The sequence below is a fragment of the Malaya genurostris genome, chromosome 3, assembly GCF_030247185.1.
Source record: "Malaya genurostris strain Urasoe2022 chromosome 3, Malgen_1.1, whole genome shotgun sequence".
Classification (NCBI taxonomy): domain Eukaryota; kingdom Metazoa; phylum Arthropoda; class Insecta; order Diptera; family Culicidae; genus Malaya; species Malaya genurostris.
Genome location: NC_080572.1, coordinates 203542698 through 203556928, shown reverse-complemented (window position 1 = coordinate 203556928; position 14231 = coordinate 203542698).

Here is a 14231-nt window from a genome sequence, read left to right as displayed (position 1 = left end):
TGTCTCTCTAGCGTACGTACTGAACTCACCCCTATCCCTCTATTTCTCATCTTCTGCAGTCCACCTTCCTATCTTTTGCGTAAGTAATATACAATAGTTCAACCTATATATGGCGTTAATTGGAACAAATACACTTTTTAAACGGTTTGAAAAAAAATCCGCTAATAAAATAAACAAATTCAAAACGGTCGTCAAAAGTTGAGATAACTAAGTGCCCATAAGTTTTCCGAGTAAAGTTTAACATCAAAATTAGAACAAATTGATATTTGATTATGATAGCAACATCAGATTGAAATCCTAATATGATATCGACTGATCAAATTTTCAATTAATATGACATTATGTTATCATTTTGCTGTTTAAAGGCAAAGTTTTGTGAAACTCAAAAAATGAAAATATTAAAATCAACAACTTAGTGAATCAAATTTCAAATGGCAGCACAAAAGTACAAAGTCAAGTTTCAATGGAAGAATTATTCCTTCAATCCTTTGTTGCCTTTTACCGCAAAGAAACGATTTTTTCAACATGTTTTCAACTTTTACGCAAATAATGCTCTTTCTTTTTAACCACGAGAATATTGGTGTCAAACCACACGTCTGTGAGGCATTAGATAAATTGGCGATCATCGGTACCACGTTTGTCTGAAGCAGTTCAATCTGAATAATGGCATTCCCATCTCGCTGATCGTCTGCCGTAGAAGAAGCTTATTTTAGAATTTGATATGAGAAATATATTTAACGTCATCGATTTCCTTCTAGATACGTTAAGTATCCGATCCTGTAACATTTTTTGCGTTTAGTTTAAAAAAATGTTTCGATATTTATAATCATACGACGTCGTGAAGTTCATTCCAAAGTTTTCAGACCATTATTTTCAGTGCATCCAGAAATCAGAGATCTGGATGGCGAACATAATCTACTCGCCAAACCCGTTCTGAAAATACTCATAACTTTATATCCAACAGTATGGAAAAAGTAATTGTTTACGAAGTTCGAACATCGAACATTGAATGTCTCAGATTTAAGAACCTAGAGCTAATTCTTACTAATACTTCAGTGGCTTAGAGGAGCCACCAAGAAAATATATTTTTAAATAATATATTCCTAAGTAGTCCACAAACTGTGTCGAAGAACCTCTTCAAAACAATTCTCATTCCTAGTTTTAAATGCTTAGAACTTCATATTCTCATTTACGCTAGATACTATGAGAAGTATTTTATCAATCATCTAATAGATCTTGGACCTGTAATACACTTTTCTAAAGAAACCGTCTAACTAAATCTTCATAATTTTGAGTCACAGGACTAATTCTGCATCAAATGATCGTAAATTATAAGTCTACACAAGAACTAAAAATTTACTGAGAAGATTATGGTTCTATCTGTGGTCAGAAGCGAGATAATCGTTCATTGTCCCAATTAGATGAAAAAACAAATGATCTGGAATACCTTATTGCCGGATTCCTAATTCACGTTCCATGTGTTGTAGGAGACTTCACTGTACAACGTTCGGTCTTTAGAGCCTCTAACATGTGCGAGTTGTTTGAGATCAAGTAGATAACTCAATTTAATGTTGAAATGTTTGAATGCTATAGCTTTGGATATGAGAAGGACAAAGAGAACATTTTTATACTGTGCTCAAAAAGCCACACTGCTATCCACGGTGGATGCGGGATGGAAGCGACGCAACGAGTGTGCACTGACAGAAGCTACCTGCATACAACTTTGTGAAACAACACTGCTTGTCATATAACCGAACATTTTCCATCTCCTTATAGCTAGCACCTACAGTCCACAGCAATCGCAAAAAGTTCGCATTCTAAAACACCTAAGTTCGAAACAGGATTCTCTCGTGACGTGTCATTTCGAAAAAAATCGACATCATATTAGGTTTTCAATGGGCTTTCACTGAGAGCAAAACTAGTTTCCAGTTTGATGTCACGCAGCATTTTTTTGCTTTCAATTTTGATCTTTTAACCGTTAAAACGACTAAAACGATAGCAAATTAAGTAATCGATATATACGAACAGCACAACATCAAATTGAGTTTTCTTTTTGATCTCACACTCTACTCGGGTTCTATCTCATCCCTCCCTGTGTGTCTAACATTTGGTCGATAGAACGGCGTCGACTATATGCTATCGCCTTCTGCGTTAGTAGCAGAATGAGAGGGTACAAAGTGACTTGTATGTAATAGTTCATTTGAAACGCGAAAATTATTGAAACCCCATCAAATAGGTCAAGTATTTCGCCTTGACGAGATATTCCTGAAGTATATTTAAACCCTTAATGTGACTTTAAATTGTCAACTTATTTTCATGAAAACCGTTTGCAGCATTCTCTGCAATTCATAAATAAGCATTTTACATATCCTTGTATAATTTGCATAAAGTTGAAGAATAATTTTTTGTGTATAAGTAATAATTCTATTTTTATTAGAAGTGTTTTATGCAGGAGCGTCTATAGACAAAATATTCAGAACTGAAAAGTCTCACACCATGTTCAAAGGGTGTAATTGGCAGGTTCAAGAGACTGAAGGTTTGGAAGTTTTCAGTACGGTACGGTAAGAAATTATACATTTAATGCAAACTCGAGTATTGGTAAGATTTGAAAATGTTGGTTATTCATACAAAACTGAAAAACATAAACTGAGTACGCGACGGTTGCTTGCAAGAGTTCAAAAGTTTCTGTAATGTTTGAATCCATTTGACGCTAACATTCCACTTAGGCAGGGCTGGTCGATGGAACGATGACCTCGGAACATGATTTGCTCTGTTTACGAAATTTGGTTGAGTCAACACCTCCTGGAGTCCTGGACTAACGTTATTTGTATGTAAAAACAAAACACATGGCAACACATATTTTTTTCTGTAAACCTCTGCCAGACAGAGGGGCTTGAGATAGGTTAAACACACACACACCCACATCAAATAAACAATTTCAAAACCTTTACAATGCCGCATAAGTTTTGAAATTCGGTTATAAAATGCTAAAATGAAATGAAAAAGAGAGTATTTACGTAATTCACACACTAAGATTTATTTCCTTTGTTCGGTAATATTTTTGACGAGAACTTTCGGTAATCTATAGAAATAACCGATATTTCGGTACGTGAGTTTTATTTTACAATAATAATGCAAATTTTCACCGGACGATCAGTTTTACGTATATTTTCATTACAGAATTCTGTAAATAGATATACAATTGATACGGTAAATCTGAATAGTTGCCGAGTACGGTAAAAATCCGTTTGGTAAAGTTATCTTCCAATAACCGAACTTCTGTGAAAACTGATCGTCATGAAAATAACTGTCAAACAGTTAAATATTCAGTAAGTGTCTTTTTATCAATCAAACGAAAAAAAATTTGAAGGGTTCATCGAATGGATTGGGGTACAGGTGCTAAAGTTTTTAAAACTTTAGAACCATTGAAAACTTTTTCTCTACTTATGGGCAGAAAATAATAGTGTATCACTTGTCCACTTGCTGCCAACACAAATCGTTCAAGGGAAATTTCTGGTGGACTCGACGGATTGTGCAGTGTTTTGGAAGGCGCTCATAATTCCGGTCAGCCCGGACATTAGACACTTTTTAAATTTTTCGTGAAATAAAACCATTTTCGCCAAGAAGTCTGTAAATAAAACCATTGTTGCCAAGAAGTCTGTACAGAATTTAATGAGAAACGTTCGCAAGAAGGTGCGCCAGCTAGTCTACAATGGCTAAGTAGCAAATGTTGAGAATAATATTCTGTTGTTGTAAATTAATATTTACAGTATATTGAATAAAATTTTAATATCTAACACTTGAATTATTTACAGCGATATCAAAGTGCGTCCATACTTTATGGGATAGTCTTTAGTGAGCCCCAGTTCCTGTAAACAGCACTTGGAGATTTTATGTAAAAACTTGAACAGTCCATAAATTTTTTAGGAAAACGAAAGAAAACTAAAAAAGTCGAGCAGTCCATTAAACATTCATCACTCAGTTCGTCTAGAAGACATTATGCGTAATAGTCTAAAACTAATATGGTCATCTAAATCGAATCAATGGAATAATGGAATGATTCTAAAGGTATATTCGAACCTTTCCGGTCCGGTTCAGTGCCGGTACAGTTCCGGGTACGCACGCCTATATTCTTCTAACCGCTCCAACTGTCCGGACAAGTGTGAATACACGCATTTTAACGTGTGAAGGAATATTGGCATTCGTGCCCGGAAGTTGCATGACAGCTCAACATTAACTGTGATCGTCTTACGAATCGATGACGAAACGTGAAAAAATAATTATCAAGTCAATCGGCAATACTGTTTAGAAAAATTCACACTCAGACAACACGAAAAAGGTTCAGAATCTTTAAATTTCACTGTTCCAGCGGACGATGTGTTCAGTCGTTAATTAAAAATTACGTTATAATAATAGAACAGAGCATAAAATTTAAATCAATGACGCTAATGACACCTCCAAATTTTTACTGCGACTTAAGACCGGTTAAAATTGAGAATATTTCCAATATATAACATATTGGTGTTTCAACCACGCGCCAACCGGTTATGTGCCCAGACACGCTTCAATTCGATAAATGAATGAATGATTGGACTGAACAGGGCAAAAGTTAGGCAGTTGATTAATAAATAAATATTTATCTGTTTTAATTTATTTGGTTCTGGAGAATAGAAGCCTTTTACATAGGATAAATACGAGTATAACCGTTGGACTCTTTAGCCTTCAGCCTCCTTTAAGCCTTGTTTGAAAACAAGTCCGTTTGTTTGGAATGGCCACAGGAACAATTGTTTAGGGCAGCATATGAACTCTGGGTAAAATTATAGACGAGCACCTTGGGGAGGTGTGCTGTGAAAATCTGAGTATGTTTGCTAGAATATCAAGACCCTCTTATAAGATGCGGTCATTTAACAAAGTAACAGATCGGCTGAAAAGTTCGTATCGTTTCTATGAGAGGGCGCCACTAGAATTAAATCCATACCATTTTCAGTTAGTACCAACCTTCAAAAGATACGTGTATAAATTTGACAGCTGTCTGATTATTAGTTTGTGAGATATTGTATTTTGAGTGAAGCTACTTTTGTTATTGTGAAAAAAATGGAAAAAAAAATTTCGTGTGTTGATGAAACACTACTTTTTGATGAAAAAAAGTGCCGCCGATACCAAAAAATGGCTTGATGAGGGTTATCCAGACTCTGCACCGGGCGAAGCAACAATTCGTAAGTGGTTTGCAAAATTTCGTACTGGTCATATGAGCACCGAAGACGATGAACGCAGTGGACGTCCAAAAGAGGCTGTTACCGATGAAAACGTGAAAAAAATCCACAAAATGATTTTCAATGACCGTAAAGTGAAGTTGATCGAGATAGCTGACACCCTAAAGATATCAAAGGAACGTGTTGGACATATTATTCACGAATATTTGGATATGAGAAAGCTTTGTGCAAAATAGGTGCCGCGTGAGCTCACAATCGATCAAAAACAACAACGAATTGATGTTTCTGAGCAGTGTTTGGAGCTGTTATATCGAAATAAAACCGATTTTTTTCGTCGATATATAACAATGGACGAAACATGGCTCCATCACTTCACTCCGGAGTCCAATCGACAGTCAGCTGAGTGGACTGCAAACGATGAACCGAACCCAAAGCGTGGAAAGACTCAACAATCGGCCGGTAAGGTTATGGCGTCTGTATTTTGGGATTCGCATGGTATAATTTTCATCGACTACCTTGAAAAGGGAAAAACCATCAACAGTGACTATTATATAGCGTTAATAGAGCGTTTGAAGGACGAAATTTAAAAAAAAGGCCTCATTTGAAGAAGAAAAAAGTTTTGTTTCATCAAGACAATGCACCGTGTCACAAGTCGATGAAAACCATGCTGAAATTGAACGAATTGGGCTTCGAATTGCTCCCTCATCCACCGTATTCTCCAGATTTGGCCCCCAGTGACTTTTTCCTGTTTTCAGACCTCAAGAGAATGCTCGCTGGTAAAAAATTTAGAAGCAATGAAGAGGTAATCGCTGAAACTGAGGCCTATTTTGAGGCAAAGGACAAATCGTACTACAAAAATGGTATCGAAAAGTTGGAAGATCGCTATAATCGCTGTATCGCCTCTGATGGCAATTATGTTGAATAATAAAAACGAAGTTTGGCAAAAAAATGTGTGTTTCTATTAAACGATACGAACTTTTCAGCCGAACTGTTACGTTATTATGACTCGAGCGATTTCCGTCGATTTACGTCACCGGGAAAATTTTTATTATTGCATACCGTATAATTCATTCACGTAAGATTTGTAATTTAATTCCGCAAAGAATATTCAAGGTGCAATTAAAAACAGCAGTTATCAGAGTGGAATCAATTTAATTTCCATTTCCAAATTTTACATACTGGTTAATGATTCTATTCCGAAGCTAAGATAACTTAAACGATAGTTGAATTTATTATTACACAAAGTTTTATACATTAACAGTTTTCAAAGCTCGGCAAGGTATCAAATAATTATGAAAACCTTAGAGCCCTTAATCCCGTCCAATTAATATCATAAATGCGTTAATTTAGACAAAAGTCGAAAACAAAGTTTCTGTGAGTCGTCACTAAACAATGCTCGGGTACTGGAAATGTTCGTCTGATTGACGTAAACAAGAAGAAAAATTAGCATAGTTGCAATCTTGATAACCTCAATTAAATTGAAATCAAAATATAAATTCTACTTTGTACTAATTAATCATTCACGAATCCGAAACATGCAAGAAGCGACCTTCTTCTTAAATCGTAGCGGCGACATCCTACTCTTAACATGCAGTCTGTCTGCTTCGCGCTTGGCATTAAAATATGGGAGTCATTCACTACCGATTATCAATCCGAAAAGCAGCCAGACAGTAGCTAGGATGAACCGGAGAACAATTAAGAAAGAGCTGTATGAATAAATAGATGACGAACTGGAAAACTAGAAAATAAAATATCCCACGCTTGAGAATTCAACGTATTTGCATGAACTTCAGAACAAAAGCATACGTCAGAATGAATGAATAAGCCGGATGAAACAAAGCATGAGCGAAAAAGTTAGACCATATTATTACTAAGTGGATTAGTTCAAACAAAAAAAAAGACATTGCGAGTTCAGACATCACAGCGTTTACCTATATAATATACTAAAAATGCTCCTAATTCTGTGTATAAAATTCTTTTCTATAGCGATCCTGACATGAGACAATATCATAGACAAGCTTGAGTACTATTAATTCTTCAATATATTTGAATAAACGCGGTTGTTATCCTTCACACAAACAATAGTATTGACAAAATCTTGAGTGCATGCTGAAGCAGAAAGTAACGGCACACTTTCCTAACGCTACCAAATCAATATTTTTTCCGGTAGTTTGTTACATCTCATTGTTACTAATCAAATGTCAAATCAAACATAACTCATCAAAATATTTCATGCGTATTTCGAGAGATAGAAGAGATTTACGTTAAAAAAACACTGCGTCTTCGTGTACAGGTAGTACTCTATTTCTGAATTTACACTAAGAAAGTTAGCGAAACTGGTAAATGACGATATAAAAGCAACACGAATAGAAATCTGGAAGTTTGTGAAGGAATAGATGGACCTGATGAATAAATGAGTACGACATTCAAATTGAATATTAGAACAAATTCCACATGCCGGTTGTATCATATATGGCAAATAAAATATTCAAGTTAATTCCAAACATGGTGCAATTACACTGCTTCAATGGTAATGAATAAAATCGTTTTTAACGTCAAGTCACGGGCACAAAAGGTGTTCCTGTTCTAGGTGCACAATTTATGTCAGTTTTAAAATTTAAATCTGGAAATAATAACAAGAAAAACTGACAGCCCCAGCAGCGTTTAACTCGTTTTTCAAAAATACAAAAAATGAAACGGCAGCGTATCCAGTTTTAAATTTGACAGTAGAACTGTTCGAATAAATAAAACTAAAAAGGCTTGCTGGGTATACGTTTGTTCCTGTTTCAGTTCTATTATAAATCTTCCAAATGAAACTTCCAGCTGCTGAATTTACTCTTACCGTGGAATGAAAAAAAGCTCATGCTTTGGTTCACAGGAACTTCCAGTAGAACTCGTAAGTTCTGGACGGTTCCTAGGAGCTAGCTGCAACTGCATTGCCCATCTCTAGTTCCATACCTCTACTAAATAACACGGCAGCTATAAAACGAAAATCGTTCAAAATTAATCGCCTTAATGTAGGCTACTTGCCTCATTCATTATAGCTGAGACTTAGGGGAAATCTTACGTATAGCGTGCGTGTTTACAATCTTACATCTTCAAAGTTAAGAAGAATAAAATGAGCTAAGTTTGACATTTTTTTAAGGATTTTAAGCAAATTTGGTTTGAACAAACAAAATTCAATTTGCTGGTTGTACCATCGAATAAAAAAGCAAGTTGATTTATACAAGTTGCCTGGCTACACGCAGAAAAATAGAACACATTAGGTCGAATATATTGAATCTTTAAGCCAACTTCAAACAATTGTTTGAATCAAATTATACTATTTTTGAAATAAAATTTGAATCAAATAAAACTCTTTTTGAATCAAATTTAGTGTGGCAATGCATATGGATTCAAATTTCATAATTTTATTGAATCAAATCGAAAATTTATTTCATTCAAATGTTTGTTACAGTACAGTAAATGAATTTGAATCAAATATGTCGTTGGATAGATTCATATAAAAAATTATGTTGACTCTTGAATTAAACTGAATCAAATTTATTGAGTCTTAGCTTCAAATTCATGGATGTTGATTAAAAATTTTCGTCCTTGAATCAAACGCCAGAGATTATTGATTCTAAAATATTTTCATTGAATCTAGTTCAATACCGTACTTAGCACACAAAATGCATTTAACAATGAATAAAAAATCAATTTATAATAATTAGTCAGAACTTCTTCTCAAATCACAATTTATTGAATTTGAAAAAAATTCTTAAATGAATCTACACACAGTCGCACGAAAGCCTGTTTTTTTAAACAAAACTAATTTGCTTTGATTCAAATAACAATTGTCTTTGATTCCAAATAAAATGAAACTCAGGAGAAAATTAAATTTATTTGAATTTAAAGCACAATATATTTGAATTCAAAGCACAATATATTTGAGTTTAATGTATTTGAATCAAAGGAAAATGAAAATAAGCACTGATTCAAAATAAAACATTTTTGAATTCAAAGTGTAATATATTAAAATTTAAAATAAATTTTTCTGCGTGCCATTGTGAAAACCAACTTTTAAATCATATAAACCATTCGAGTCAGCTCGACGAACTGAGCAAATGTCTGAGTGTGTATGTGTGTGTATGTATGTATGTATGTATGTATGTATTTTTTTTATAATATAATATGCATAAAAAACGAAAAAAATTGTCACTCACTTTTTTCAGAGATGGTGTTACCGGTTTTCACAAACGAAAGATCTTATGGTACCATTTATCTTTATTCGACTTCCGGTTCCGGCATTATTTATTTATTTATTTATTTATTTATTTGAATCAACAGACATAATTTAGTCCAAATCATTATTTCTTAGTATATATAAAAAATTAGATCGTATGGCACGGCGTGGCAGATGGAAATCAAATCCTGATGAAACTCTGTTGAAGAACCGCTGCATTCCTGTAATAGCACCGTTAATTCCATAATTAGTGCGACGAAATGGTAAGCGAAGGAACAAACTGTTACGAAGAACACGTGATCGAACGTTGAGGTTGATTTAGCTAAGAAGCGCGGGGCAATCGATCCTATCAGTTAAAATATCAGATATTGTCATTGCTCGTGATAAATCACGTCGAAAATGCAGTGTGTCAATTCCAATTAACATCGCTCGACTTTCATAACTCGTGAGCTGTTGTGGATTATTCCAAGGGAACCGGCGCAGTGCAAAGCGAATAAATCTGCGTTGTATCGATTCGATCCGATTGACACCGTTGAGGTAGTAAGAATTCCATACCACTGAGCAATATTCAAGAATAGAGCGTACCAGCGAACAGTAAACAGTTTTCAGGCAGTAAATATCATTGAAATTTTTGGTTATCCGTATTACAAATCCCAAGCATCGGGAAGCTTTCGCAACTATGTAGCTAACATGTTGCTTAAACGTCAGTTTCTCATCCAGGAAAATGCCAAGATCGTTCACACATGTCGTCCTTTCAATTGAAGTGTCACCAATGCAGTATTCAAAACGAACAGGATTTTTCGTTCGTGTGAATGTTATGATAGAACATTTCTGGGGATTTAGAATCATTCGATTGATCTCACACCAGTCAGCAAAAATTAACAGTTGGCGTTGCAGGAATACAGCATCATCTATTTTCCGGATTATGTTATACATTTTTAGATCATCAGCAAATGAAAGCCGCGGACCTTCCAGGACAAAATTCACATCGTTAAAGTACAGCAAGAATATCATTGCTCCTAGATGACTCCTAGATGGTCCTAGATGACTGCCTTGTGGAATTCCGGAAGAAGCGCAAAACTCATCAGATACACAATCACCGATTCTTACGGCAAGACGTCGATCGCTTAGGTATGAATTAATCCAGCGAAGTACGTTCGAGCCAAAACCGAGTTTGTCTAGTTTAGCAATGGCGATAGCGTGATTTATTTTATCGAAGGCTGCCGACAGATCCGTATAAATGACGTCTGTTTGATAACCAACGGACATAGAATTTGTAACATAATTCGTAAGCGAAAGCAGATTTGTAGCAGTAGAACGTTTTGGCATAAATCCATGCTGAGTGTGTACAATATACTACTTACAATGGTGGAAAATTGGCTCAAGAACGATCATTTCAAAAAGCTTTGGGATGGCGCTGAGAAATGCAATCCCACGGTAGTTGTCAACTAGTTTTTTATTTCCTTTTTTATGAACTGGAAACATAAAAGAGGACTTCCACAGATCGGGAAATATTCCGGCAGTTAGTGATTTGAGGAACAAAAACGTAAGAGGTGCTGCTAAACTAGCAGAACATTTTCGCAGAACAATCGCCGGTATACCATCTGGCCCTAAAGAGTATATGCCATATTACAAAGCAATATGTAGAAAACTATTAGAAAATGCCCATTCAATTATCTTGGAAATTCCTTAATCGATTTTGACAAACTGAATTACAAATAAAAGGTCTTGAAATTCATTGAAAAGTCCCCCAAAAATGGATCCAGATCCGACTTTTAGTTTCGGTATTACAGCACGATAAGTGAAAATTTTTCAATTTCATGAGTTAGTTAGTGGTTATATAAATATACTTTGAGATTACTTGTCCTCGGTTTCCGCTTCCGAACGCACCGGTAATAGCGAAGAAAAGCTCCAAAAACGAAACTTACTTCGATTTCTCAGGAACGGTTTAACCGGGTTTCACAAATCATGATTCAAATTAATGCTCTTTGTGCCTTAAAAGATACCGTGCAATTCTATCCAGCTTCGACTGTTTCAAAATTATAGGGCAATGTGTATCAAAACATTCAAACTGGCATACAAAATTATGCAAAATCGGTACGTATAAGTACGTGCTGGTCCGGAACAAGAAAACGCAACTGCCTACCACACAGTGCGTTTTGTTCAATTTTGTATAGTGGGCAGGGTTGCTACATTTAAATATACATCAACTTGGCGTAACTGTTTACAAATTGCAAAGGTGATGGTAGTTTATACTGAAGAAAGTTTTTGATTTCATTCAAGTTTGAAAAAAAATCTTGATATAATTTTCTAGTGATTATTTTGAAAATATAAGTAATATGAGAAAGGCATCATTACACCACTAGGTGGATTGAAAAGGTTTTTATCCAGAGGCTTGCAAGAGAAACCGGCAAAACAAACATATCAAAAGCAATGAAAAAGGTAAAAATTATTTTAAAGAAAAATGTATCGTGGTGCACTTCAACAGTACGATTTCCTAACAAAATGTCTTTTTTTGTGTTAAAAGTAGAAACCAAAAATTATGGCAAGTTATCAAAACTGTTCAGATGAAAAATGAAGTGTTGAAGAAAGCAAGTATGGAAATACGAAGAATTTATAATGAAAATTATGAAAATCGGTTGAAAAGTTTTTCAGCTATAACGTTCGCCGCTACAGTACTGGTCGTCAAATGGTGAGATAACTAAGTCCTCACAAGTTCCTATTTCATGCCTTCCCGTGTGTCTATGATGACATTTGGTCAATAGAACGGCGCCGACTGGGTGCTATCGTCTTCTGCGTTAGTAGCAGAATAAGAAGGTGCGAAATGGCTTATAAGTCAAAGCCCATTCTAAAGTGCAATATTTATCATAGTATATTAAAACATATAATTCTGTTGTGTATTAAATTATTTGAATACTGTCCCAGAAAGTATGGACGCAACCAAAAACCGCTGCCATTTCATAATGGTTCAGAATCTGTAAATTTTTATGGCTGCGTCCTGTTGTTTACACTCTTCTCTAACCACTTGTGCAGTTGTTTATTCGTTTTCATTAGTTTGTTTCGAAATGCGTGACTTTCAGCAGAACAACGTCGAAAAAATGTGTACAAATGGTGCACAGAACGCGGACTGTCACTGAGAAAGATAGCAAAAATGGAAGGAGTAAGTGAAAGAGCCGAGCGAAATGCAATCAGGAAGTTCGGTGAGGATAACACCTTTGAGGATAAACCGAAAATGGGTCGAAAAAAAGGTCCTGTTAACCCTCAGTTGGATAAACGTATACTGAAGGTGTTCGAGCAAAAGAAGGAGGTTTCCGATCGGGAGGTGGCCAAAAAAGTTGGCACTTCGAAGTCAAATGTTCTTCATGCTAAAGAACGTTTGAATCTTCGAACCTATAAGAAGCAGAAACAAGCAAAACGTAGTCCGAAACAAGAGGCGTCAGGCCGAGGGTTCGAAAGCTGTACAGTACGATTCTTGCTGGAAATTTGAACTGCATAATCAGGGAAGACGAAACCTACGTGAAGCTCGATTACAAATCCTTGCCGGTACCAAAATATTATACGGTGCGAGAAAGGCAAGTGTTAAACCAGTCCGAGACATCGATTGAAGTCGAAAAATTTGGTAAGAAAGCTATGGTCTGGCAAGCAATTTGTAGCTGCGGTAAGATTTCTAAGCCCTTCATCACCACTGCTTCAATGAACAGCGAAATATACATCAAGGAATGTTTACAAAAACGACTTCTATTCATGATTCGAAGCCACAAGGATCCTGTTGTCTTCTGGCCAGATCTTGCCTCTTGCCACTACTCGAAATCAACGGTACAATGGTATACTACCAAAAATGTCACTTTCGTCCCAAAAGACATGAATCCATCAAATTGCCCACAACTTCGACCAATTGAGGAATATGGGCATTAACGAAGGCACATCTTAGGAAACATGTCTCGGCAGCCGAAACCATTCAACAGTTCGAAAAAGATTGGAGAAAAGTGTCAAAACTTGTCGCCAAGAAGTCTGTACGGCATTTAATGAGGAACGTTCGCAAGAAGGTGCGCCAGCTAGTTTACAATGGCTAAGTTGCAAATGTTGAGAATAATATTCTGTTGTTGTAGTCTATAATTATCTGTATATCGAATAAAATTTGAATATCTAACACATGTGAATTATTTACAGCGATTATTTTCAATATTATTATTATTATTATTATTATTATTATTATTATTATTATTATTTCATGGATTTGATGTGTAAGTACCAAAAAGGAGGTTTGAGGTTGTTTCGAAATCCAAGATAGCGACTTCCAGTTTATTGATATTTCTTGATTATGGGTATTTTCGAAGCGGGTTTGATGAATAGGTGCCAGAAACAAGATTCAGGGTCGTTCCAAAATCCAAGATGACGACTTTCGGTTTATTGATATTCCTTCAAAACACTTACAATATGAATATTTTCGAAACGGATTTAATATCTATAAACCGGAAGTCGCCGTTTTTGATTTCGAACCGACTTTAAACATAATTTTCCGGCTCCTAATGAAATCTGTTCAGAGAATAGTCATATTATAAGGGTTTTCAAAGTATTTCGATAAACCAAAAATCGCCATATTGGATTTCGAAAGGAACTCATATATCGTTTTCAGATATCTATTCATCATATATTCCAAAAATACCCATGTTCTTGGAATATCTGTAAACCAGAAGTTCCATCTTAGATTTTTACACAACCCCAAACATCATTTTCAAACACCTACTTTTCAAATCCGGAAACTAGACATATGATTCGGGGTTTCCACATTT